The sequence below is a fragment of the Rousettus aegyptiacus genome, unplaced genomic scaffold, assembly GCF_014176215.1.
Source record: "Rousettus aegyptiacus isolate mRouAeg1 unplaced genomic scaffold, mRouAeg1.p scaffold_m13_p_7, whole genome shotgun sequence".
NCBI classification, from domain to species: Eukaryota; Metazoa; Chordata; class Mammalia; order Chiroptera; family Pteropodidae; genus Rousettus; species Rousettus aegyptiacus.
Window position 1 is genome coordinate 67,912,624 of NW_023416310.1, and position 25,324 is coordinate 67,937,947.

General features: G+C 47.7%; 1 protein-coding gene across 5 annotated transcripts in view; it reads left to right on the forward strand.

Annotated features, from left to right (window-relative positions):
* Positions 1 to 6,005: 6,005 nt before the first annotated feature.
* The window catches only part of LOC107509971 (tyrosine-protein kinase ZAP-70), a 38,261-nt gene continuing 18,942 nt past the window's right edge, over positions 6,006 to 25,324 (forward strand). The window contains exons 1-5 of one of the 5 annotated variants that reach the window (XM_016142985.2): positions 6,006 to 6,577; positions 12,584 to 12,649; positions 12,871 to 13,026; positions 19,498 to 22,128; positions 22,371 to 22,450. The gene's annotated coding sequence lies outside the window, so the exon portion shown is untranslated. The other 4 variants (XM_016142990.2, XM_016142986.2, XM_016142989.2 and 1 more) reach the window with 4 other exon arrangements.

Below are 25,324 nucleotides of genomic sequence, written 5' to 3' on the forward strand. Positions count from 1 at the left end.
TGGATCATATGGTACTGCTATTTTTAATTGAAGAACCTCCATACTGTTTTACATAGTGGCTGCACCATTTTACATTCCCACTAACAGTGCACAGAGTTCCAGCTTCTCCACATACTCTTCAATGCTTATTTTTTGTTTTGATAGTAGCTATCCTAATGAATATGAAGTGGTGTCTGGTATCTAATCCTAGTTTTGATTTGCATTTCTCTAATTTGTGATGTTTAGCATCTTTTCATATGCTCGTGGGCCATTTGTACATCTTTGGAGAAATGTCTATTCAAGTCCTTTGCCCATTTTTGAATTGGTTTGTTTGCTTTTTTGTTGTTAAGTTTTGGAAGTTCTCTATATACTTTGGATATTAATCTCTTATTAGATATATGATTTGCAAATATTTTCTCCCATTCTGTGGATTGAAATTTTACTCTGTTAATAGTGTCTTTTGATACACAAAATTTTTAAGTTTTCATGGTCTAATTTGTCTATTTTGTATTTTGCTGCCTGTGACTTTGTGTCGTATCATTGCCAAATCCAATGTTCTGAAGCTTTTGCCCTATATCTTATTCGAAGATATGAATTTTATAGTTTTAGCACTTCTATTTAGTTCTTTAACCCATTTCGAGTTAATTTTTATGTATGCTGTTAGATAAAAGTCCAACTTCATTCTTTTGCATGTGGATATCCAGTTTCCCCAGCACCATTTGTTGAAAAGACTGTCCTTTCCCCACTGAATGGTTTTGGCACCCCTGTCAACAAGCATTTGAACATATATGTGAGGGCTTATTTCTGGGCTCTCTATTCTATTCCCTTGGCCTATATGTCTGTCTTTATGATATCTTACTTGTTAAATAAAATTAAAAAACTGAAGTGAAAAGGTGTCTGCATAACCAGTAAATACTAAGCCTTTATAAAAGAAGGCCAGGGAACTGACTGTGAAAAGAACCCCACGAATACTGGACAAAAGGGATAAAAGGGCTGGGGGGAGGAGTGGCTGAAAAGGGCCCCCAAAGTTCATGTTGTTGAAGACTATAGAGCAAACTCAGCTACAGAAGCAGGAAGGCAGGCTCATGAATTATCCTCGGAGATAACTAGGAAGAGGAAAAGCTCAGAAATCTTACTTTGGAGGGAATAAAAAAGAAAGAGGAAAAGAGGGAGGTGGGTAAGAGCATGATAGTATGAAGAGAATCCCTCAAACCTACAGAGCCAGCCACTCTCATGCTCCTTCTAGCCATCCTCTCAGCATCTCCCAGACAGCACCTCTGTTTCTTGCCTGAATATCACCCTAACACTTAGATTCCTTTGATCTCAATCTCAGTAACTGTCACTTACACCCGCTTTACTGATAACCTGTGTTAACCCAAGAATGATTATACCTGTCAAATAAGACTCATGGTTAACTGGGCTCAAATTCATAATCAGAGTCTAGCAGTTATTGTTTACAGGGGACCTCTCACTCATGTTATATTTCAGGGAAAAGATACAGACTGGGCTGCCAAGCCTGCTGCACTGTGTTCCTGCTGGTTAAGCCAGCCCTTATAAAGGACTTCCTGAAATGGTATTTTGACCAATGGGCTGAGACCACCCCTGTCCAATCAGAGCTACGCAGCTATGTTCTTATTTGCCTATTTACTGACCATTCAGAACAGCTCCATACTCAACAATCAGAACAAGTGGTTCCAACCAATCAAGACATTGCAATTTGAACCAATCAAACTGCAAATTTGTATAACTGTGGACCAATCAGGGACCAGGGCAGGAGCTTTCTCTATATAAGTAGACCTCCAGTTTGTCTTGGGGGAGTGCACTTTTTGTTTCCACTGGTGGCTGCTTTTCCCTGAATGAAGTCTTTACTTTTACTGCACCCCAGATTGAGGATTCCTATTGGTATTGGATTAATGGCAGTAACATTTTGTTGACAAGACAAAATGTACCAATGCTGTAAGTTCTTACACATATGGAGGAGCTCATAAAGTGAGGTCTTTGGGAAATTCTCCCTAGGGACAGACAACCCCCCAGCCCCCACAAAAAAGGCAGACATGATGGAACGCTGTGCCTGATGCCACCTCCTCCTGGTTATGCTTAGGGTGAGAGTTTTGTGGTGGTTTATATTTTTCTTTTTTTTGTTCTGTTTTTATTTTTTTGAAGATATTTTAGCAAAATAAGATTTATGTGATGCCATTACCTAATGTTATGGGTTAAATTTTGTCCCCCACCTCAATAAATTTATATGTTGATGTCCAAACATCCAGAACCTCAGAATGTGAATTTATTTGGTGTGTCTTTACAGAGGTGCCTAAGGTCAAATAAGGTCATTTAAGGTGGGCTGTAATCCAATATGCCTGTTATCCTCGTATGAAGGGGAACTTTGAACACAGATGTGTGGAAAGGGAAGATGATGTGAAGGCACAGGGAGAAGATGGCCACCTATCAGCCAAGGAGAGAGATCTTAGAAAACACTAACCCTGTTGACACCTTGATCTTGGACTGCTAGCCTCCAGAACTGTAAGACAATAGAATTTTGTTGTTTCAGCTCCCCATTTTGTGGTACTTTGTTATGTCAGCCCCTACAAGGGAATATGCCCGAGCCACTCAGAATTCTACTTTATAACTTTTGTGCAACTTTTTGCCCCTCAAAGATTTCTTCTACCTGTCACTGTGTATAGTGTATGCACATGGGGGCTAAAGGGCAGGGCTGGCTACATAATTTGTGGGACCCAATCCAGAATGAAAATGCAGGAAAAAAAGTGCAGTTAAAGGTGCTAAAATACAAAGATTTTTCCTTTGAAAGTTGTTTAATACTTATAAAACATAATAGGAGAAATAGTGATACATGATTATTGGCTTATACTTTTGTTTATAATTTTTTTGTTATAATTTTATGTAATATAATAAATAACAATACTTAATGTGACATCTTGATTTATCCTAAGATCTTTCTGGCTACTCTAGCCTCTTCACTAAAGCTGATTTAGAGAGCTTTTGTCACCTGCAAGTTAAGATTCTGGTTAACATCCCACCGCTTCCTGGCTACAGTGGGTGTATGATGAAGGAAGGCACTGCAGGGCTGCTCACATCCCTCTCTGGTCCCTGTCCACAGACACTGGGCCCTCCCCCTTTCCTACTGTAGAACTGCTGCCACCTCATTCGGCTGTGACTTCACAGACTGGCGGGTTCCACAGTATCCTGCAGGTCAAGGCTGTTCTATCATCTGAGGATTTCAGAAGGTTTGCTTCTCTCTAATGGTGCACTGAGCATGGCGAAGATGAGAGGAGCAGAGACTCTCCTCTTTGTCCTCTTCTTGGACTGTTGGCAGGGTGTGGAACGCCACCACCTTTTCCCCCAGGTCAAAGGTACTGTCACCAGTATATTGTTGTAGATAAAGTGGGAGACATACTATGAGCCTAAATCTGTGGTGAGATGGTCTCCTCCTGTCGGCTCTGCAGTGGTGACACGGGCCTCTCCCCACCTCCGCCGTCTTCCTGTACCTGAATCTTCTATATGAAGTTCTTGCTCAGGAGAAGGGAGTAACTACCATTTTTCCTAACTTTGAAGCTTTCTTAAAATCCAGAGTTCCACAGGGGTTTATCATACATACATATTTTAACTTTTTTTAATAAAAATTTCCAAACATACACAAAAGTAGACTAGTAGAATGAACCTCCATGTGCTAGCCCAGATAATCTTGTTTTATCTGTCCTCTCATAGACACACACTATATTTTAAATAATAGCTTGAGATATTATTTTTATATAACAAAATTCACCCTCTTAAAGTGGTGATTTTTAGTGTAGCCAGAGAGTTGTGAATCACCACTGTCTAATTTTAGAACATTTTTATCATCTCAGAAAGTAATGTCACACTCACTACCTGCCACGTCTCATTTCCCCTTTCCCATGTCCCTTGACTACCATTAATCTACTGTCTGCTCTATAGCTTTGTCTATTCTGAATATTTCATGTATGGAATCATGTGATCTTTTGTGATTGGCTTCTTTCATTTAATATGTTTTTGTAGTTCACCCACATTATAGCATGCATCAGTACTTCATTCCTTTTTTATGACTGAACGATATTCCATTGAATAGATATGCCCCATTTTGTTAATTCCTTTATCATTTATTTGATGGGTGTTTGAGTTGTTCCCACCTTTTGATTATCTGAATCACGCTGTTATGAACATACCTCATAGTTTTTTTCAAGTAAACATTAGATTTTCCTGTTGTTTTGCTTTTTACTAAACCAATTAGTAACTCTTGGAAATTCTTTCAATGTAAGATATATCAGGTCTAGGGACAAAAGCAGAAGCAGTAGATACAATCCTAGGGATGGAGAAAAAATAGTATTGTTCTTCAAAAATTATATACGCCAAGATCACAAAACAGTGTCAATTGTCTTAAAGGACAGTGGGTAGGTACATTATGCAAACTGTCAGTCAGGGGCGACAATAGGAAAAGGGAAGACTACAGTAACTACTTCTGTCTGGGCACTTTAAAATCCAAAGGGTTTTTTTTGAAGATATATTTTACTGTATTAGTTTACTTACACTTCTATTGTATTGATCCTTAATGATTTACTAATATCTCAGCAAAAGAGAACTTTTTGTTTCTTTCATTTACCAAAAGTCATTGTACCTGGAAGCAATGTCCAGGCACTGAGAATGACCCGATTACTAATTTTCCTGTAGAGTTGAAAGTTGCCATGTGCACAAATTACTCAGTGGCTATGCAGAGTGAATGCCAGGAAACCAGGTGACAATAAATGTTGTCAATGGTTTTGAATTAAAGTTCAGATTCTACAAATACTTATGCCTGTTCTGTGGTACTCAGAGTAGGTAGGTGCTATGGTTTGGCCAATCTCTTCATTAGGGGACAGGTTTTTCCTCCTTGGTGGGTCACCTGCTTTCCTGGGGCCAGAGGAAAGAGCTGCCCTTATAACCAAGAAAATGTGTCTGGACACTGAGACATCACAACTTCCATTAGAGGCTCAACATATAGCTCAAAATCTACACAGATCACTACATTGGTTTTTTAATAGTTCCACTCTTTTTAATTTTAATTTAATTTTTAAATTAGAATTGACATTCAATATTATTTTATAATACTTTCAGGTGTACAGCAGAGTGGTTAAACATTTACATAATTTATGAAGTGATGCACCCAATTAGTTTACTACCCACTTGGCACTACACATAGTTATTACAATATTATTGACTATATTCTCTATGCAGTACTTCACATCCATGTGAACGTTACACTGTTTTAGCACAATTGATTCATATCCTTGATGGAGCTCCATGAGTGTGAGCAGAAGTCTTGAACTCAGTCTGTGACGTCCTAGGGGCCATTGTGCACCAGTCCATTTCACTCACCTTCATTTTTTCATTCGCCAATGACAACATCAGGTGTTCCCTGTGCTCATCAAGCAGATCAAGTGAGGAAGCCTCAGGCCCTCTGAGCGCCCCGCAAACAGAGACCTACACTGTGAATTGGGGCAGAGCCAAGTAGTATTGCTCCCTCACCTCCAGAAGAAGAAAACACCATATTTCCAAAATGGTCAGGGTTCCCCCTATTGGTGTCATTCCTTGAACAGGGAAGAGTGGAGAGTTCTCAAAATCTTGAGGTGCGTGTCTGTCTGCTTTTGTTGTCCCTCCCCTGATCCTGAGCACAGCCATGAGTTCACAATAGGTCCTGATACCCAGACATGGGAAGGGGAGGGTGCTTCTTGGTCTCCAGGTCACAGAAGCATGTTTTCTGGCCCCTTTTCATGAGCCTTCCATGGTTGGTGCCTTGCCCACAGGTCTCAGAGGAGGGAAGTAAACCCACAGAACGTCACTGCCCAAGCTCCTGAGGCCCTCAGAGAGGAGGACTGGAACTCAGTCCTGCTCTGTTTTTCTCCAGCAGGCCCCCTGTGCGATGCTGCCCTCTGAACACACCACGCAAGATAGACTATGGCCTTGAAAAGGTTCTGTGTGGAGCCAGTGAAAGAGTGACTCACAGTTAAGGGTTATTTTCCTCACAGGTTCCAAGGCCGACTCTTCACTGAGTTCAGCAAATCTGGAGGAAGGCTTGGCTGAAATATTTGGTAAGCATTCTCCTCATGGGAACTGCAGGGCTGTGTTTGAGCGTCACATGCTTGTCCCCAGTTGGCCCCCAGGTAACCAGTTCTGCTGCCCTGATGGGGAGGAAGGTGCTTTGCACGGGGCCGGAAACAATTCTTTGAGTGGCTGAAGTCCCAAGAAATCAACAAAGACAGCTGATCAACACTTGGGAAGGATTCCGTCCCTCAGGAAGGCTTCCTGGTGGCAGCAGCAGGGCCACCCTCTGGGAGGTGATGGAAGTGCAGCGTCAGCCCTCCCTGAGGGCAAGTGCATCACATCTGCCTGGACGGTACCAGGACATGCAGCTGCCTCTGGTCAAGGAGGTGAGGCCCAGAGACTGAAAGATACATTCTGCCCAGGTCCTCAGCCTTCCTGAGTGTGAGGATTGCCTGGGAGATGTAGTAGAAAATCCAGACCCACCCGGCCATCAGGTTCCTTGGTGTGGGGCGAAACCTTGGCGGGAATTGTTTTTAAAGCCGTCCAGGTAGGTCTCGGCTGGGACTCTTTGATCTATCCCAAACCTCCCATTTACTGCTTGAGAGTAACTGGCCCAGGGAGGCCTCGGTAGTGGAGATGGAGGGGAAGGGTGTGAAGACACAGATGTCTGCTGAATGCCACCATCCAGATTCCAGAGCAACCTCTTTGGTGCTGTGTGGGGTCAGGAGTGGACCCCGAGAGTTGTTTGGTCTGAATAGTGGATATGGAGGGATGGGAGCATGAATGCTTCTCTCTGATTTAGGAGCTGTGGGTGTTCTGACCACAGGGCGGTGCCTGCCAGTCCTCTGGGGAGAGGGCATCCCTGAATGTGGGACGTTGCCCTTTGTACCGCATGCTGTCCCATGTCAGGACTTGTGGTTTGCCCTTCTCCCATGTGCTGTTAAAGAGGCTTCAGTAAATCTGCATGGCTGTCTGCTGATTGATGGGTGGGCACCCATGAGTGAGTGAAGGAGTGGGTGCAGCCAGCTCTTGCAGCCCCACTGTATCTGCTCTTGGGAGTTCCTGTCTGGGAACAAGAAGACTTCTCTCCTAAATGTGCCCCATGTCTCTGAATCCACATGTGAGGAAAGGGGTCGTTCATCTGAAGATTGGTGTCTCGGTCAGGGTTTGGGAGGCTCCTATCAGCCCTGAGGGCCTACTGAGCTCCACTGCTCTGCCAGTATGGGCCTTGACATTGGTAGGCCACCGATCAACTTTCCTGGTTCTGTCTAAGCAGCAGTTCAGGAACTTGTAGGTCACTCCATTCACCAAGGAAGGGGCTGGTGATGAGAACTCATTGTTTGGAATGAGTGAATGTGATGGTTAATTATTGTGTTCTTATAATAATCACCTACCTATTCACCAGGCGAGTAGACCACCCACAAATGTACCGACAGCCCTTGAAAAAGGACTCAGAATAAATATCATATCAATGTGGCTTAGCAAAGTAAACCTGGAAGGGGAAAATGAAATGGCAATTTTCAGAGATGGGCAGAAACCAAAAGGCGTTAAAAGTGAAGGAGAAATGAACATGTTTCCAAAAAAAATGTAACCATGAGAAATTAGTAACAGGTTTATAAATGGAGAATTTTCTGTTTATAGAATCTGTTATTCTTCTTCCCCCCTCCCCCCAGCCTCTACCCAATTTTTGTGGGTATAATTTTTATATACAACATCTGTAAATGAATTTGAAACCTCTGAGGACAGTCTTACCCTTCGGATTTTTTGTGTCCTTGGCAGTCCTGTTGTGACATGGAATTGTCTGGGTCATGACCCCCAACTCCAGATTCTTCTCTGAGGCACAGGGAATGTCCTGTGGGATCTTGGTGGGGCTGTCATTGGTCCATAGCAGCTGTTTAATGACTGCTTCAAGGGCTTCTCATGGTCCTATAGCTCATTGGGTTAGTGTCCCCAGGTTGCTTCTCCCAGGTTACTGACCCACCAGAGCTGCTGTGACCACTATGAACACCAGAAGAGAATTGACTGGCACCCAACATTCATAGACAGGAGTGACCTTGGGGTTCTCAGGAACTATTTTCACTTGACCCAGACTCAGCGCCTCCTGGCAGGGCACACCCCCTCCTCCTGAAGTCTGCTCGGTCCAGTGCCTATCTCCTGGCTGCCTGGGGCTGAGCTGGTTTTCCTCTCCTCTCTGCTCTGGCCCTTGCCTCATTTCTCTGTGTGGCTGTGTCAGTGTGTCTGGTCATGTTTATGTATATCTACCTCTCCCACATGTCTGGATGGCTCAAGGATGCAGGCCAGGCAGCAGGTCTCCATCCCCTTTGGACCTCCAGTTCCTCTTACAGTTTTGTGCAGAGCTAGGCAAAAGCTTAGTATATGAATGATCCACAATCTTCTATTCTAGCTGTCCCCAACCATTTTGGCACAAGAGACCTGTGCTCCATGAGAATCTAATGCTTGATGATCTGAGGTAGAGCTGAGGTGGTGATGCTGGTGCTGGGGAGCAGCTGCAAATACAGATGAAGCGTCACTTGCTCACCCACCACTCATCTTCTGCTGTGTGGCCCAGTTCCTAACAGGTTACAGATTGATACTGGTCTGTGGTTCAAGGGTTGGGGCCCCTTGTTCTATTCTATCCCAATCTGCATGGACTTTATGATTTTCAGGGACTTATGCTTGGGTCCTCTGTACGATAATGACTCATCAGAACTGAGTGGCCAGGATCATCTCAGTGAGGGACATCCAGATGTTATCGCTGTGCCAGTTAAGAATGCACTTGGCTGCAGTTACCAGAGTTTAGTGGCTTAAACAGAGAGTAATTCATTTTACTTCTGTCACACAGTCTGAGGGAGGCAACCTTGGCTTTGGTGCAGTGCTCAGTGACCTCAGGTTGGAGACCGTTTGAGATCATCAAGGCATTCTCTGGTCTTCCTGTCTCTTGGTCATAAGACGGCTTCTGCAGCTACAGACATCACATCCACTTTCAAGGCAGGAGGTAGAGGGGTAGGGAAGTGCAGCCCCAGCACTGCTTTCTCTCTCATTGAGAAGCAAGGCTCCTGCAGGGTCACAGGAGTTTTCAGGGGACCTGTGCAGGGCTGGTCCCTGAGGCTCTGATCAAAAACAGGTAAGGAAGGAGGTGAGCATGGCTGGTAATGGGATGCTGCAGAATCGCTGCCAGGTTTTTTGTTTGTTTGTTTGTTTTTCCAGTCAAATTGTGGGTCCCAGGCCTGGCTGGTCCCAGGTCTGGCTGTGATCCAGGCTTGTGGCTAGGAATAGGAACCTGGATTTAGAATGTTACATTAGTGTAGTAGGGTGCCTGCGCCTAAAATATGTAAACATAATTCAGTTTATGGTATTACGCACATGTGGCTGAATGCCACTATTGTACTCTGATATATGTGGAGCCATGCAATACCCTGGGGAGCAGAAGGGGAGCACAAGAAGGGGAGCAGAAGAAGAGCAGAAGTGTGCTCCCTGCAGTAGAACTGCGCTCCCTTCAATAGAAACATGCTCCCCACAATAAAGTTGGTGTCTGCGATTTCATTCTCATGGTGGCCTCTTGTGCATTCTTCCAACTGGGCGTCTCACCACTGAAACCTTCCTTTCTCAATCAGCTTGGTGCTGGCACATATGTTAATTAGATCTTTGTTTCCTTTGTATTTTGTCTTTTTTTTCTTCCTTGTTTACATTTCACCTGTGCAAGGTTCCAATGAGTAGAAAACAAGTAATATGACCACCTGATCTGGGTGTTATTGTTATAAATAAGATGGTGAGCAGCACTTTCTAAATAGCCTTTAGCATGATCCTCATGCTGGTCCTGTGTTAAGTGCTTTTGTATACATTGTTTTAGTCAATTTTCCACAGAAGTTCTTTGAGTTAAATAATTGTGTTCCCATTATTGTGAGTAATCCGAAGTTCAAAGGGGTAGAGTTATTAGTTGAAGATCACATTTTGGTAAATGGCAAAGTCCTATTGAAGTTTGCCACAAGAGCAGGACTCTCCCTGCAAGCAGCTTCGTAGGAGAGGCAGCATGTCTCTGGGGGAGAAAGTGATGTGCTTCTTATGGAAACAGGATAGAGGTTTGTTCATACAGAGGGACAGCTTGGGGACAGTCTCAGAGGTGGAGAGAATGAGCACAGGTACAAGAAGAAAAATTATGACATTAATATCATGAGATTTTGGGGAAAATTTCTATAGTGTGTCTACAATGTTTCCTGTCTGGGATATCTAGTGAAATCACAATTTTTCAGAAATGATTTTGATAGACCCAAGTTCTCCTTCCCAAGACCAGGCATTTTAGAGCCTGACATTATATATCTAATAAATTATATATTTGTATCACTGATTTACTGTATTTCTAGAATGCTTTAGGTACTTACAAAGAAGGACATGTCAATCCTGCGCTGGTGGTATTAACCTGCCTTTCTTTGCTTCCCTTGAGATGAAGTTTTCCTGCAAGTGTTTTCCAGTGCTGCCTTAGATGAGACAAGAACAGCAGTCACATCAATTACAAAGAGAGCCATGAAAGAAAGCAAGTATATGTCTTTAAACCTGCAAGCACACGCATTTCTGCAGGCCTGTGTATGTCTTATTTGTTCTACCCTACTATTTTAGCATCCTTGGAGACAGATGTGTGAGGGCAAACAAAAATTGAGATATGGAAGGAAAATTGTGTGAAACACCTTCTATAACCTAGCAACTATAGGAGTCTATTGTCTCCAGTGTTTTGGGGCGATCTCTGAAGTTCATGTGTCAAAAAGGTTCTCTCACTCTACAGGCTGTTCAGGGGACAGGAACCAATTTCCAGGTGGCATTCACTGTTGCTGGTAGCACTGACCTTGAGTAGTTTAGTACCGTTCTGTTCAACAGAGCCTTGTGGTTCAATGTGCATAAGTGCCCAGGTCAGTGGCGTTGAGAGTGAGGCCTTCCCACTTCCCTTCCCATCACCTCCCTCCATCTATCATCTGGAAAATACTTGCACTGAGGAGTAGAGCCAGTTTCTCTCTTTGCAAAATGCTCAAATGCCGAAGCTGACGGGAACCAGTGGGTCATATATGCAAAAAAAAAAAAAAAAATGCACATTAGCCCAAATCACACAAGTGACAGAGAAAAACCCTTTAAGGTAGACACTATGTGCATTAGGAAAAAATTAAAATTGGGTAATTATCAGGATACACAGGCATACATGTCCTGTAGAAATTGTAAAACCATTAGCAAACCAATTTTATGACTAACGCCCATGCCAGTGCACAGTTCATTTCATGAACCACAAGATTAAAATGGAACATACTGTACTCGGGATGGTGTCCTGCACATGGTCTTATCATGCACCTTGGCTGACACTGTATGAACAACACACTTTTAGCCAAGCACTTACATGATTTAGTGTATGTAAATGTATTCCTAATGATTCAGCAATGTCTCAGAACAGAGAACTGTCTGTGTGTAATTTATTGGATCAGACTAGTCAAATTCAAAATCCTTTGGCAAACACCATGCAGACTGTCCTACTACTAATTTGTCTATAGAGCTGAAAGCTGCCATGTATATAAATTACTCAGTGGCTATACAGAATGAATGCCAGGAAAGCAAGTGACACCATCATCACTGGTTTTAAATTAAAGTTCAGATTCCACAGACATTCAGAGTAGGTGGGTGCTGTGGCTCTGGTGACCTCTTCCTTAGGGGACAGGTTTTTCGTCTTTGATGATTCACCTACTTTCCTTGGGCCAGGGGAAAGGGCCACCCTTGACCTGGAATCAAGAAAATGTGTCTGGACACTGAGACATCCCAACCTCCATAAAAACAGTCTGAACATGTAGCTCAAAATCTGCACAGGTCGCTAGACTGTTTTAGCAAAATTGATTCATATGCTTGATGGAGCCCCATGAGTCTGTGTAGAAGTCTTGAATTCAGTCTGTGACGTCCTAGGGGCCATTGTGCACCAGTCCATTTCATTCACCTTCATTTTTCCATTTGCCAATGACAACATCAGGGGTTCCCTGTGCTCATCAAGCAGGTCAAGCAGGGAAGCCTCAGGCCCTCTGAGCGCCCCCACAAACAGAGACCCACAGTGCAGATCAGGGCAGAGCCAGGTAGTATTGCTCCCTCGCCTCCAAAACAGGAAAGCACCACATTTTCAAAATGGTCAGGGTTCCCCCTATTGGTGTCATTCCCTAGACAGGGGAAAGTTCTCAAAAATCTAAGGAGCATCTCTTCTCTGTCTTCCTTCGTTGTCCCTATCTTGAGCACTTCTCGGTCTCCAGGTCACAGCAGCACGTTTTCTCTCCCCTCCTTGTGGGCCTCCCATGGTTGGTGTCTTGCCCACAGGTCTCAGAGGAGGGAAGTAAACCCACAGAACTTCACTGCCCAAGCTCCTGAGGCACTCAGAAAGAAGGACTGGAACTGTGTCCTGCTCTGTTTTCCTCCAGCAGGCCCCCTGTGCGATGCTGCTCTTTGAATACCACCATGCAAGATAGACTATGGCCTTGAAAAGGTTCTGTGTGGAGCCAGTGAAAGAGTGACTCACAGCTAAGGGTTATTTTCCCCACAGGTTCCAAGGCCGACTCTTCACCGAGTTCAGCAAATCTGAAGGAAGGCTTGGCTAAAAAAATATTTGGTAAGGACCCTCTTCACAAAACCTCAGTCTATATGTGGATCACCCAGGAATTTGTTTGACTAAAAAATAAAAACAAAACTTTGATGTACACTTGGATGCTTCAAAATTCTCCCTAATGCCTCACTTTGACTCAGAGAGGAAGTTACTTTTACCCTAAAAACAGAACTAATCACTTGCCAATGGTTTTTCGTGGAACACATTTTGCCTTTTATCTGTTGCAGGTCATGTGTCAGAGGAGGAGAGGAATAAAGATCCCTTTCTATTCAACAGGGGTGTAAGTGAGCTGTACACTACTGTAAAAAATGAAATTCTTCAAAAGGCAGCTAAGCCAGGTAATAATCTACACAGTGTGAAGGACAGGAGAAACTTAAACACAGGTGAGTCAGAACATGTTTGTTTGCCTTTCACAGTTTTTTCTAACAGATTAGGTGTCAGCATACCTTTAATTTACCTGCAAAAGCACAGATCTATAGGTAAAATTATGAATTAAACTAAATCCAGGAATTTGACCATTTTTTCAAAAAGATACCGCTTTCATATTGCTTCTTCTCAGCCAGGGTCATTCATTACTTGGGCATCATCTTGTGAGCCCCTGTCAGGACTGGCTTTCTAACAACAGGAAGGGTTACACGCCGACCGTGAACTTAGTCCCTGATCATCAGCCTTGGACTTTCTGAGCCTGGGCCCATTCAGCATGGGTGGGAACCTGCCCATCATGGGAATGTGCTGGTACCAAAACCAGGTCACTCCTTCCATATGGCCACCTGCTGTCAAAATTATACCTGTGTTACTTCCTAACTCTGAGAGATGAGATATTGAATTATTCCAACAGAGTCCTCATAATTACCTGATGCTGCTGCCTCCCGACACAGCAGAGGTACAGGCAGGAAGTTGAATAAGCCAGCACCTCCTGCCTTCATCCTAGGCTCCCTTCCGCACCAAACCGCCTGATTCCTGTCATTGTAGCTTTCTCTACCCCATTTTCCTGATTCCTTTTCCTTTTTTGGTTGTACTACAAAGGGGATGACAAAAGCTCAAGGAGTCTCCAATTTCCTTCCTCTGAGATTTCACTAAGACTGCCTTATACTCCCAAGCCACACATGCCAACCTTAAGGTTTCTGCAAGTCACCAGAGGGCCATTAGAGCTTGGGAGCACCTTAGGATCAAATGCCTTATGTCACAAAATTCCCCAAACCTACATATACGAGGCAGGCTCTGTATGTATATGGTAGACTTTCCTGAAATTGGGGAACTCAGGGTGGGGGCAGCAGAGAGGTTGTATGACTACCCTGGGAAAAGCTTCAAACCAAATATCTGGCTCCATTGTTCTTAAAAGCCATTGCAGTAGGACTTTGTCACCTCCTCTAGTGCTGCTGCCTCTTCCCTCCATCTGAGCTTTCTTGTCTCCTCACTTCCTACAAATTGTGATTTGTGGAACTTCCTTTCTGACTGCTTTGCTGCTTCCCAGCTCATACCCCAAGCAGCTCACCTCCATCACCAAACTGTTTACGAATGTGTTTCTTCAACGAGGCCAGTTCCTTCCTGAGAGGTTTGCTGGAGCCAGCAGCTCAGAGGCTAAGGTTTCCATTTCTGCTACAGGCAGAACTAACAGGTGTTCCCTGTAGACCAGGATGAGGTTGTGTTGATGTAGGACGGGCAAGTTACCACAAGGTGGTGGGGAGGAGCGGGCAAGCAGGGAGCTCAAGCTCTGCACAGAGAGAAACCTTGGCTGAGCGCAGGAGAGGGTTCAGTTCACTCCAGAGGCAGAGTCAAAAGGAGAGTTTATTAGAGAAGGGGTGACACTCCACAGACAGAGCATGGTCTCCTCTCAGAGGCAGAGAGTGAGAGGGCCTGAGAGAGACTCAGAGGGACAGAGAGACAGAGACAGGGACAGAGAAAAAACACTGAGAGGGACTGAATTCAGGGAATTCAGTTTATATATCATTCTCAGTTCCAGTGAATTACACTTTAAAGACTTTGCTCACTCACTTCCTTGATGGTGTGGGCCTACTGTGTGAAAGGTAGACTCTGTGGCATGGAAGGCCTGCAGGCAGTCCCCAGCCTTTGGTCCATAGGTTCCCCTGGGTTTTAGGTAGGGAATGAACGATTGTGTTTATTTTGTGTAGGGTGTGACTTAAAGGCTTTGTTTTCCTGCATTCTCTTCAGGGTGTGGGAGTGACACGTTAGCAATCCCAGCAGGAATCTTCCTTTGCTCTGCAGGTGTTCTCAAGGAGGCTACAGGGCTGCACAGGGCTGTTGCAGTCTCTGAGTGTAGTTGATGTGATATTTAAAGTGTTCTCTTGCCCCCTCCCTATGTCAGCCTCTCTGCCCCCTGTCCTCTCATTTAAAAGCCCAGAGCAAGACGGTGCCCTGCTCGCAGCTTCTGCTCTTCCTCCAGAGGAACATCATCATTGCCGCCATCTCAGTGGCAGGAATCCTGGTGGCCACAGGGTTGTTGCTGCTCGTGTTGACCAGGAAGAAACAGCCATTGTGAGTGGCTCTTAACTCCTATGGTCCTTCCCAGAGCTCAGTGTTTGTCCCAGTGTGGCCCAGATCTCCCTGCTGATCCTAGAGTAAGGCAGGCAGGGACTCTGAGCCTGGGGTGCACGAGCATCACCTGTGAGGCTCATGAAAACACAGCTCGCTGGCTGTCAGTGTTCAGGTGCTGCCTTGGAGTTTCTGGTGCACAGCCTATTTTCGGGGTCTCTGCCTGGGCTGGGCTAGCCTCTATAAGCCATGTAGATTGGGCCGCCCCTGTTCCCACTGAGGGCTCCTGAAAGAGAGTGGTGTGGCCTCTCACTGGGAAGCCAGAAAATAGAAATGTGGATGTAGCAAAGAAAGGGGAAGTACAGCAAGAGGATGGGAAGATGGGACCAGAGAGGTGACAGCGAGGCTCATCCCCATCGGTACAGCTGGTTAGGATATTGAAAGACACTCTACTGGTTAGTAAACACCCCTCCCCAGAACCTCCCACAGATCCCCCATCTTCCCTGTGATTCTGTGCATGGAGGGTTAACATCTGGCCCAGTGTGGCCATTCTGACTGGTCAATGCCTATCAGTAGTTTGATTGTCCCCTGGGATGAGAGGGCTCAGGCACAAGGGCTCCAACCACGAGCAGGCACCAGAAAGCAAGTTGTTTACATGGTTATGTACATGTGATAATTGCACCTTGAAATCATGTCTCTTGTTCTGCACCCCTTGTGAGAAGAGCAGGTCTCTGCAGGCCTGTCAGGGCCTGTTGGATACTGTGCTGGGTGCTCAGCCGTGCACAGAGAAAGGGGGCTGGGGTGAGGAGTGAGGTGTCTGTCCCCACCCTGCCCCTCTCTGGCTCAGAGGCTGCAGCATGTAACTCCCCGCCAGCATGGCACTGCTTTCCCTAAAGGTGTCTATTAAAATACTAGGGCTCCTGGGCCTGGTAATGCACACAGGCCAGCCACCACCACCTCACAGCCAGTGACCGCCTCTGAGCTAGGAATTGGTCCCCTGACACAAAAGGCAGCCCTGACTGGGGCAGGTGTTAGAGCCGGGAGATGGAAAGAGCCCGTGGAAACGAGTCTGAGCCATGTCACAGTTCTGAGGGGCTTCTCCGTCATCTTCACCATTTTCCTCCTTGTCCTTGGAGCTATCAGAAGGGGCCAAGACTGGCCACATCCACAGAGATCCACCAGAGCTGTGGGGGCCTGAGCTGAGAGGGCGTGAGGGACGGAGCTGCCTGGAGACAGAGTGGGTTTCTCCCCGGGCAGCTGCACAGCGGGAATCCCTGTTGTGCACTGGTGCAGTGCGATTTTGCTGGGTTTCTTTCAGATACCCTCCAGCAAACATGACCTATAATGTTTTTATTATGAATGGAAAGAGTTGGTGGCAAAAGTCTCAAGAAAAGAACTCCAAAAGTTTCACAGAAAAGCAGAAGCAGCTGAACTGCGATTCCTGTGTCTAAGCAGGCGCCGGCCCCAGTGACAGGGAGCTGCGGCAGCCAGTCTCCACACCCAGGAGGCTCCTGGCGAATGCTTCCCTTCTCAGCCTGGGGGACCAAGGGACAGTGCTCCACTGCAGGATGCTGAAAGTGGTATGGCACTGTGACCAGCGCAGGGGACTTGGAGCATTTACCCAAAGACAAATCTGACAAATGGGATTTCTTTATTAAAATGTTGATTCATCAATTTAGCCATTGCTCGAACAGACATTAACTGAACACCAAACAAGTAGACAATATCAGTATACTTGGCAACCAAAGGTGTGGGAGTCAGACACAGCCCTGGTGGGCTTTGAAGACACAATGGGCTGGCTGAGGCTCTCGGGTGCTCTGTTAGGCCTGTGGTCCAAGGTTGGGCCCTCTAGTCGGAGCTGGGTGTTGCAGGAGCCAGGAATGCCACCATTGCTCAAGCGGCATTTGCTCCGGGAACCCTGGAGGTGTCTGAGTCCAGAGGGGAAGACGCAGGGTCCTGGAACACCAGGTGGGATGTGCAGAGACCGGGGAGGTCATAGATGAGAGGAGGGAGGCTGCGAGCAAGGAAGGGGTGTGGCCTAAGCACAGGGTCCCAATCAAGGGAGGGGAGAACTGCCCCAAGACACTCGTGAGAGGCCTGGGATTTGGATGGGGGGAACAGGTTGAAGAAGGTGAAGAGTGAGAGTGGGAGAAGAAGGGGGGTGGGTAATGGTCCTGGGGAGGAGCAGGCTGGAGCAGAACAAAGTGGGAGGGTGAGGGACACGTGGTAGGCAGGAGGAAGGAAGAACTGGCTGGGGATTAGGCTCATGTGGGGGCGCCGAGGGGCATCAACCACAGCTGTTATTTATTAAGCACTGGTCCCCACTCAAGCAAGCATTTACCGGACACCTTCTGTGTGCCTGGCACTATGCTGGGCTAGGTGCTGGGGACACCAGCTGTCAGCGGGTAGAGCAGCCTTCTTCACAGGTTTCTGGTGTCCTCCTGAGCTTGAAATGAAATGCATCTGTCAGGGCTTGGGTATACAGCAGGCACACCATAAATACCAAATTCTTTCTTGAGCTTCCAACAAGTTGTACTTCCACCCTCATCCCCTCCTTATCCCAGCTTCTTGGGGCCCCAGACCTGAGAGATATCATACCCTCCTGTTGGCCTCCAACCCCTACCTCAGGCTTCCATTTAAGGAATGAGTTGGGCTAAGCCACTTCTAGCCTCTGTCAAAGGTCTCCCCATTACCTGTGGGCCCACTGGCAGCCCTGAGCTGCCTTCTATCTTGCTCTTTGTTAAGGACGTGGCTCTCTTTGCCTTCTCAGTTTTCTCTCACGCTAAGGGCTTCTGCCTTCAGCTCAGTGGTTGGTCCAGCAACCTGTCCTTGGCTTGGTGAGGGGTGGCCACCTGGCAGCATGGGAGATTGCAGAGTCTAGGTCTGTGGAGGCTCTGGGCTCCTGTTGGGTCAGTAAATCTCAGGCTTTGCCACTTACTGTGAAACCTCTTGGCCTCAGTTCATATGCCTGTAATTGGGGTAAGCCTATTTCATGGGGCTGTTGTGAGCATAAATGCACCTTAGCTGGGGCCACACGCAGTAGTGCTTATTATAAGTGAATCAATAAATATTAGCTATTATGATGATTCTGCAGAGCTTTGGCTCTTTGCCTGCCCAGCACCATTTCCCCTTTCTTCCAGTTATAGCCTTTGACTTCCCTGGGTTCTTCTCCCTTGTCTCAATGTGGTATGCTGGGGCATGTGACCTGGTCCTAGGGTACTCTCAGGCCCATCCACCAGCTTCAGGGACTGGCTGGGGATGAACATGTGATCTGCTCAGCCAATGAGTTATTTGGGGCTTCTGCTAGGAATACGGAGAGAAAGCTTCTTGCTCCTTCGGTGGAATTCGAAGTCAAGTTACAGTCTTGGACCACAGAGAGGAAAGCTGTCTGAGAATGCAGCCAACAGGTAGAGGGGACAGCAACCCTGGACCCAACATTTGAGCCCTTAGCAAGCTTTTCCGGAAGCCCACACCTGGGCTTTTCCTCCATCTATGCCATTTTTACTGCACACTGCTATGTGCCAAGTACCACTCCAGTTGCTGGGATGCAGCCAGGAACAAGACACTCCTCACTTCACAGAGATCACAGTCCTGTCCCAGGCCTTTGCACTTGCTGTTCCCTCTGCCTGGAATGCTCTTCTCCCCATATCTCCATAGCTCCCTCCTGCACCTCCTTTAGGTCTTGACTCACAGGTTATCCCCTCAGTGAGGCCTGTTCTGTTACAAATCACATGCCCACACCTTTTCTTGACTCATTTCACTCCTCAGCTTCTGAAACTACCTGATACATTCCATAGAATACATATTTATTTTGCTACTTCTCTTTCACCCTCACTAGAAGGTCAGCTCTACAGCGGTAGGGATTTTCAAATGCGTTGTTCACAGCAGACCTCTAGTGTCTAGAACAGAGTCTGGCACAGAATAGGGGCTCAGTATTGAATAAATAAGGGTCCCCAAAGGACTGTCAAAAGAGGTGACACTGTGATTGCAGTTTAAATGTTTAAGGAGCCCGGGTACTTGATGGCCTCTAGGAGAGGTGTGCAGCATGTGGCTGTTGTGTCCCATAGATTCTCTTGTTACTTAAACCGAGTTGGATTCAGTTTTATTTTCAGGGGTGAGGTGGGAACGTGTTTCACTTTCAACCCTCAGGCTCCTGCATTGTGCTTGGAAGAATGCAGTACCTGAGAGCTGCCCCTGGAGGGCAGGGGAGTTCTGTTGCTACCCGTGGACATGCAGTCACTAGCTCTCTGTGAAAAGTGGGAAAATCCAGAGATGATGGTGACGATATGATGATGATGGTGGTGGTGGCGGCAGCAATAATGGAATATGTGCTTTGAAGTCTGTTTTCATTTTCACAATAGCCCTAGGACAGAGGTATTGTTTCCTAAATGAAGAAACTAAGGCACAGAGAGGTCAAGTACCTTGTTCAAGCTCCCTGAGCTGTAAGTGGCAGAACCAGAAAAGAACAAGAAGAGAAAAGCCACCATTGTCAGACCATCCAGAGGAAAGGCAGGTGAGCTGCATGGCTGAAGATGCCCAGGTGGAAGGAATTGAGGAGGGGCCCTGGGGGAAAGGGCTGTTGTTCTCCCTTGGGGGAATCATTTCTCTGAGGTGTGAGCCCTCTCTCTCCAGCTCACTGGCTACAGGTTTCCCCAGCAGTGGCTTGGGGTCTTTTTAACTCTGGAACCAAATCTTGCCTGCACAACTGTTTGGTGAAACTGACACAAAGCCCCACTCCACCCAGTTTGAGGCCTAGAAGGCTTCTTGGAGAAAGCCGCGTTTAATCAGATACCTGGGGGAGGAGGAGGAGTTAGGCAGAAGAAGAGGTGGGGGAGAACAGTGAGGTCAGAGGCCTGGGGCTGTGAGAGTGAGCAATCAGTTTCTTCCTGGCACTTTGCATGTCTGGAGTGAATATTTACCACAACGCACCCCAGGCAAATGAACCCCAACTTTCCCCACCCAGTGTCCATTCTATGTGCTCTTTCCTCTGAATATTCAAGACATATCCATCCATCACCTGCTGGGCAGAACACAGGCCTTATCTGCAGGCCCATCTCTGAGTGACATCTGGGGCCCTGTAGTTTCAGGGGGCGGCCTCTGGGACCGGAAGGGGCCTCGAGGGCTGCTGAGCCAGTGCCCCACAGAGGCTGGAGGTCCCCTTCTCAGGCCTGAAGACCCCAGGCTGGGAGCCCCAAACCTGCTGTGTCTCAGGAGCTCCATATGCAGCCTACTTACCTTTTAGGTCCCTGAGAGGCCGGCTCACAGGGGCCTATTTTGCAACCAACATTTCTTCCTCTGTCTGCCTAAGTTGGGCTGTGGGGCTAGACCCTGCTCTGATCCCACCTGGCCACTTGGCATCTGTTAATTAACTTCTCTGGGCTTCATTTACCTTGGCTGGAAAATGGACCAAGTTGTGAACTGCTGATGATGTTGTCTGGCACATAGTAGGTGCTGAGTAAGTGCCACTGGGATTATCACTGTAGATTACATGGTTCTGTAATGCTATGACTTCTCTCCTAGTCTGCTGGGCATTCTTCTCTCACTTCTCCAAGAGAGAAGGATCCAGTATAGAAACAGAGATTTTCTTCTTCATCCTGAGTTTCATGATGCTGTGGGATAAGGGAAGCCTTCCAACAAAAACAGTGTTGGGGGAAATCTATGTGAAGAAAAGTATCCCAGCCAGGAATCTAGAAAAAGCTGTCTCATGTGGCAGATGGAGGTTTAGGATAGTGAGGGATAGCAGAGTCGGGGGAGAGGGTCCCCAAGAAAGGAGACCTGGGCTGCAGCACAGAGGAAACATCAGGCAGATTGGGAGCTGACCTCACCTGCCCCAGGCGGCAGGAACCAGTGAGGAGAGGTTCTTGGGGTCTCAACAGTAGGCCTAGGACAGCACCACACAGGTCCCTGAGGCCCCACAGGTCCAAGAGGGCAAGAAAGTGGGAGTGAAAGAGCCCTCAGGGGCCTTGGGGCACTGGAGGGAGAGATGGAGTGAAGCATATGCCAAGCCATAGAGCTGGCCGTGCAGCAGAGGGGCTTTGCAAGCCTTTGAGGAAGCAGGTGTAAGTTGTGGCCACTTGGTCAGAGGGCGGATAGGTGCCATCATAGGGTGGGCAAGTGAAGGGGGGAGGAAAAGAAGATGAGGAAGTGGTTGTGGCTAGAGCAGGAGGTGATGATCAGCCAGTGCAGTGTGAGGGGAAGGTCCCAGGTGGGCGGGCTGGGACTGGGTAGGCCCTGGCGACACCTTGTCTCCATGTCTTGACATAACTGATCTCTCTCAGAACCCTTTCCTGACACCCCCAGGCTGTGTGGGGCTCCTTTGGGGACACACAGTGCCCAGGCTTCCACTGTCCGGCCCTATCTCCCTGTTGACTCAGCTGCCTCTTATTCTAGCCTGTGAGCCATTTGAGGTCAGGGACAGGGCTGTCACCCTATGCTTGGAGCCTTCATGGTATGGCCCTACCTAGTAGGTTTCCCCTCTTTCTAGCTTTAACCTGCCCGTGGAATAAATCAATCACTCTTATGAGCAGTTCAGCTGGGGGCAGGCCTGGGTCCACATCCCCTTGTGGGAGGGAAGTAGGAGCATTCCAGTTTCCAGTGAGTCCTGGGAGTTCCCCCTCCCACTGCCAGTGGCCCAACCTCCAATTCGAGCACACACAGCTCCCCACTTTCCTCTCCCCCAGTTTGGGGGTGCTGTTGGAATTCTCACTCTTGCGTGACCCCTGCCTGCAGCTAGCCTCGGTCTCCCCTGCTGGAGCAGATACTGCCCGGCCCCGGAAATGCCCTCTGCCCTCCCCAGAGCACGTGGCCCGAGATTTTCCTTGAACACAGCACTTTGTGACTTATACGTAAACTTCAAACACAGCCCCCTTTCCTGTCTTTGCATCAAGGAAATAGGTTGAGTGACAGAGAAATCTGCTGGTAAGAGTGCACTAGGCCTTCCGGCCCGGGTCCCTGCTCAGCTTGGGCTTCTGTGCTGCCACTGCTGTGTTCAGGTGAGTGGGCATCCTTTGGTCTTCTGTCTCTGTTCTGCTAGCACTGCCACCCCAGGGGACTCTGGGGCAGCTGGCAGAGGGTGAATAAAATTCCTCCCTAGTGAGAAACACTGGTAGAACGTGACCTCCTTATACTTTGCCTGGGCGTGAGAGGGGATGGTTAGCTGGCGGCAGCCTCAGGCGCGGGGCTCAGTTTGCAGAGAAACCCAAGTTGGTTTCTTGGTCCCCCATTCCTCATTTAGAACCAGCTGTCTGTTGGCATTGGAGACCGGAGACCTTGTAGGTGGCCTTTTTGCCTGGATATATCTCTGCACATCCCCAGGTAAGTCATCCTGGGTGGAGGAGTGGCTGGGTGCTGTCTCCAGGGATGGCCTGGGTCTGGTGGAGGAGGACAGAGTCAAGAAGGAGGCTTCCGGGAAGGACGAGGAGGGCTGTCAGACTGGGACTGGTGGTGTTCACTTAGAGAAGGAAGCAGACGTGGAACACCTGAAGGAAACAGCTCCCTTTCTAGAGGTTCAGCAGAGCAGAAGTGTCCCGGGGACACAGAGATGTCTGCTCAGTCCCTGGCCTCCCTCTGGGCCCCATCAGTGTGGCATTCTGAGTTTCAGGAAGCAGAGAAACTTCCAGAGAAACCAAATCTGTGCTCTGGCCCCAAGCCCCATGAATATGAGGGTGGCTCAACAGAGCTTTGAACTTGAACAACAAAATGCCGATGAGTCCCATGAAGTGTCCAGGGCAGGCTCGAGTCACCTGTTGTGTAGCTCAGGTTAAAGGGGACCCAGAGAGGTGAAGGGACAAATGACTTGAATCCTGGTCAATCACCATGTGTTCTTGGCGAGTTGCTTGGCAAGTTGCTTGGCTTTCTGAGCCTCATCTGTTACATGTAGATATAAACATTGGCACCTAGTAGGCACTTGGCTCCTGACTATTGGGTGAGAGGTTAGGAAAGGTGTCCCAGGTAGGAAAGAGTCTTGGCAGGAAGGAACAGGGGCTCACATGGTGGACAACTCAAGGTGATCTTCATTACTCTTGTTTTAGCCAGGGCAGCAAGTACACAGTAGGTGCTTAATAAAGCTTGGCTGATAGATTAGGGTCAGGTATTTCTGAGGTGGAAAATCCTCAGGTGCTACCTGGCAAGGCTCTTCTCTGAACCCAGAGCTGCTGCTCCCTTCTCTCACCTGCCCTCCAGCCTCATACACACACAGCCCATGCAGGGACGCTGGGCAGGCAGACGGCCTGGATGGTGTTTGTGTATGTAGTCTGGTGCAGGAGGCCTAGATTTGAGTCTTGGCTCTGCTACCTACTCTGTGTGCTGTGTGACCTGGGCCAAGTCACTACACTTCAGATCCTGAATCCATAAATTCTTCCCTTACATGGTTCTTGCAAGGATTGGGCGAGCAAGTATGTGCCTGGCACATAGCAGGTGCTATATGAACATCTTGCTGTAGTTGATCCTTGAACAGGATGGGAGTTAAGGGTGTTGACCCTGGCACAGTGGGCTCTCATTCACAGACTAAAAATACAATTTTCTACCTACAGTTGGTTGAATCCTAGGATGCCAAACCTGGGAATATGGAGACTGGCTGCATCTTCAATTATAAAAATTCCACTTACAAGTGGACACGTGCAGTTCAAACCGCATTGCTTCAGTGTCAACTGTACATACTCTAACGGTCATTACTAGCTCAGGTGGTCTCAGGCTCTGGACTTAACAGCTCCTAGACTCTCCTGGGGCTGTAGCAGCCAGACTGCTCCCTGCTGATCACTCCAGGCCCCACCCTGCAGAGTAGGGTTAAGACAGTGGTTCTCAACCAGACCCAATTTTGCCTTCTCCCTGCTGCCAGGGGACATTTGATAATGTCTGGAGACATTTTCGGTCATGATCCAGGGGGTGTTAATGGGCACCAAGTGGATATAGGCCAGGAATGCTTCTAAGCGCCCTACAATGCACAGGACAGCACCGTGCTGTCCCCACATAATGTCCTCCTGACTCCCCCCACCTTTCCCTTCTTTATGCCTTCTCCCTTCTCCCTTCTCCTTTTCACAGTCGCAGAGCCTGACATGCAGGAAGAGTAAGCTGCTTGCTGAGGTCATACAGCCCTTAAAATCCAGGCAGCAGAGGTTGGGGTCGGGGGCCTGGTCTCGTGGCATTGTTCAGTCACTCAGCAGACACTTAGAGAGTCTGTTAGATGCAAAGACCTGCCTCTGATCCCCCAACAGCCTGGGCCCTGATGATCAAAGGCAGGTCAGGATGCAGGAGCACCTGGGTCAGCCCTGGGCACTCAACTTGGAGTCGAGGCTTCCACTGCCCTAACAAACATCTACTGAAGTGCTCATGCTGACTGCTGAGTGAAAGACCTGAGTTCAAACCCCGACTGCATTCGCAGCCCGCTTGATTCTGGACATGACACTGACCAGTCTGAGCCTCAGTTTCTTCAGCTGAGAGGAACGGGGATACTAGTGCCTAGTGAATAGGGTAGAGGGGAAGATCGGATTAAATAGATTATGCTGGTAAGAGTTCCTGGGACAGAGGCTGTTGGTGTTGGTGTTGCCTATGTGACAAACATGTAGTGGGAGGCAGCAGGGACCACAGCAGGAAATAAGACAGTTCTAGGCTCTGCCTTGCGGGGCTCAGCCTGGCAGGGGATGCAAACAGACAGACAGTGATCTGTGCGGCCGTCAGGGCTGTGATGTGGGAGGACAGGCCCTGAGAGAGCAGAGGCAGTGCCCAACTCAGGCCAGAGAAGGACATTTCTGAGAGGAGGGGACAACTGAGCAGACCGGCAGCATCTGGCCATGAGAAAGTTGTGAGTACTGTTCCAGACAGAAGAAACAGCCTGTGCAAAGGCTGCTCTCGGTTTGCCCTCTCCTTACCCAGCACTGTTAGTGGAGGAAGCCTCTAGCTCCACCGTTCCCTCCTCTCTCCTGAGGCAGCCCCCACAGCACCCCCTTCCTCTCTAGGCTGCCAGGTTCCATGGACCTGCAGAGGTGTCTCCACCCATCACGGCAGGCTGCATACCTTTTCGAGTACTGGTACTGGTGTTCTCTGCACACCACGAATGTTTATTGGGCACCTATTGTGTACTTTGCTAGTACAGGCAGGAGAACAAGACAGGGTCTCCACTCTCACAGTGCTTGCATTCTATTATGTCATATAAGACATGTTGAAGATCACATGTTGACCAGTCAATACATA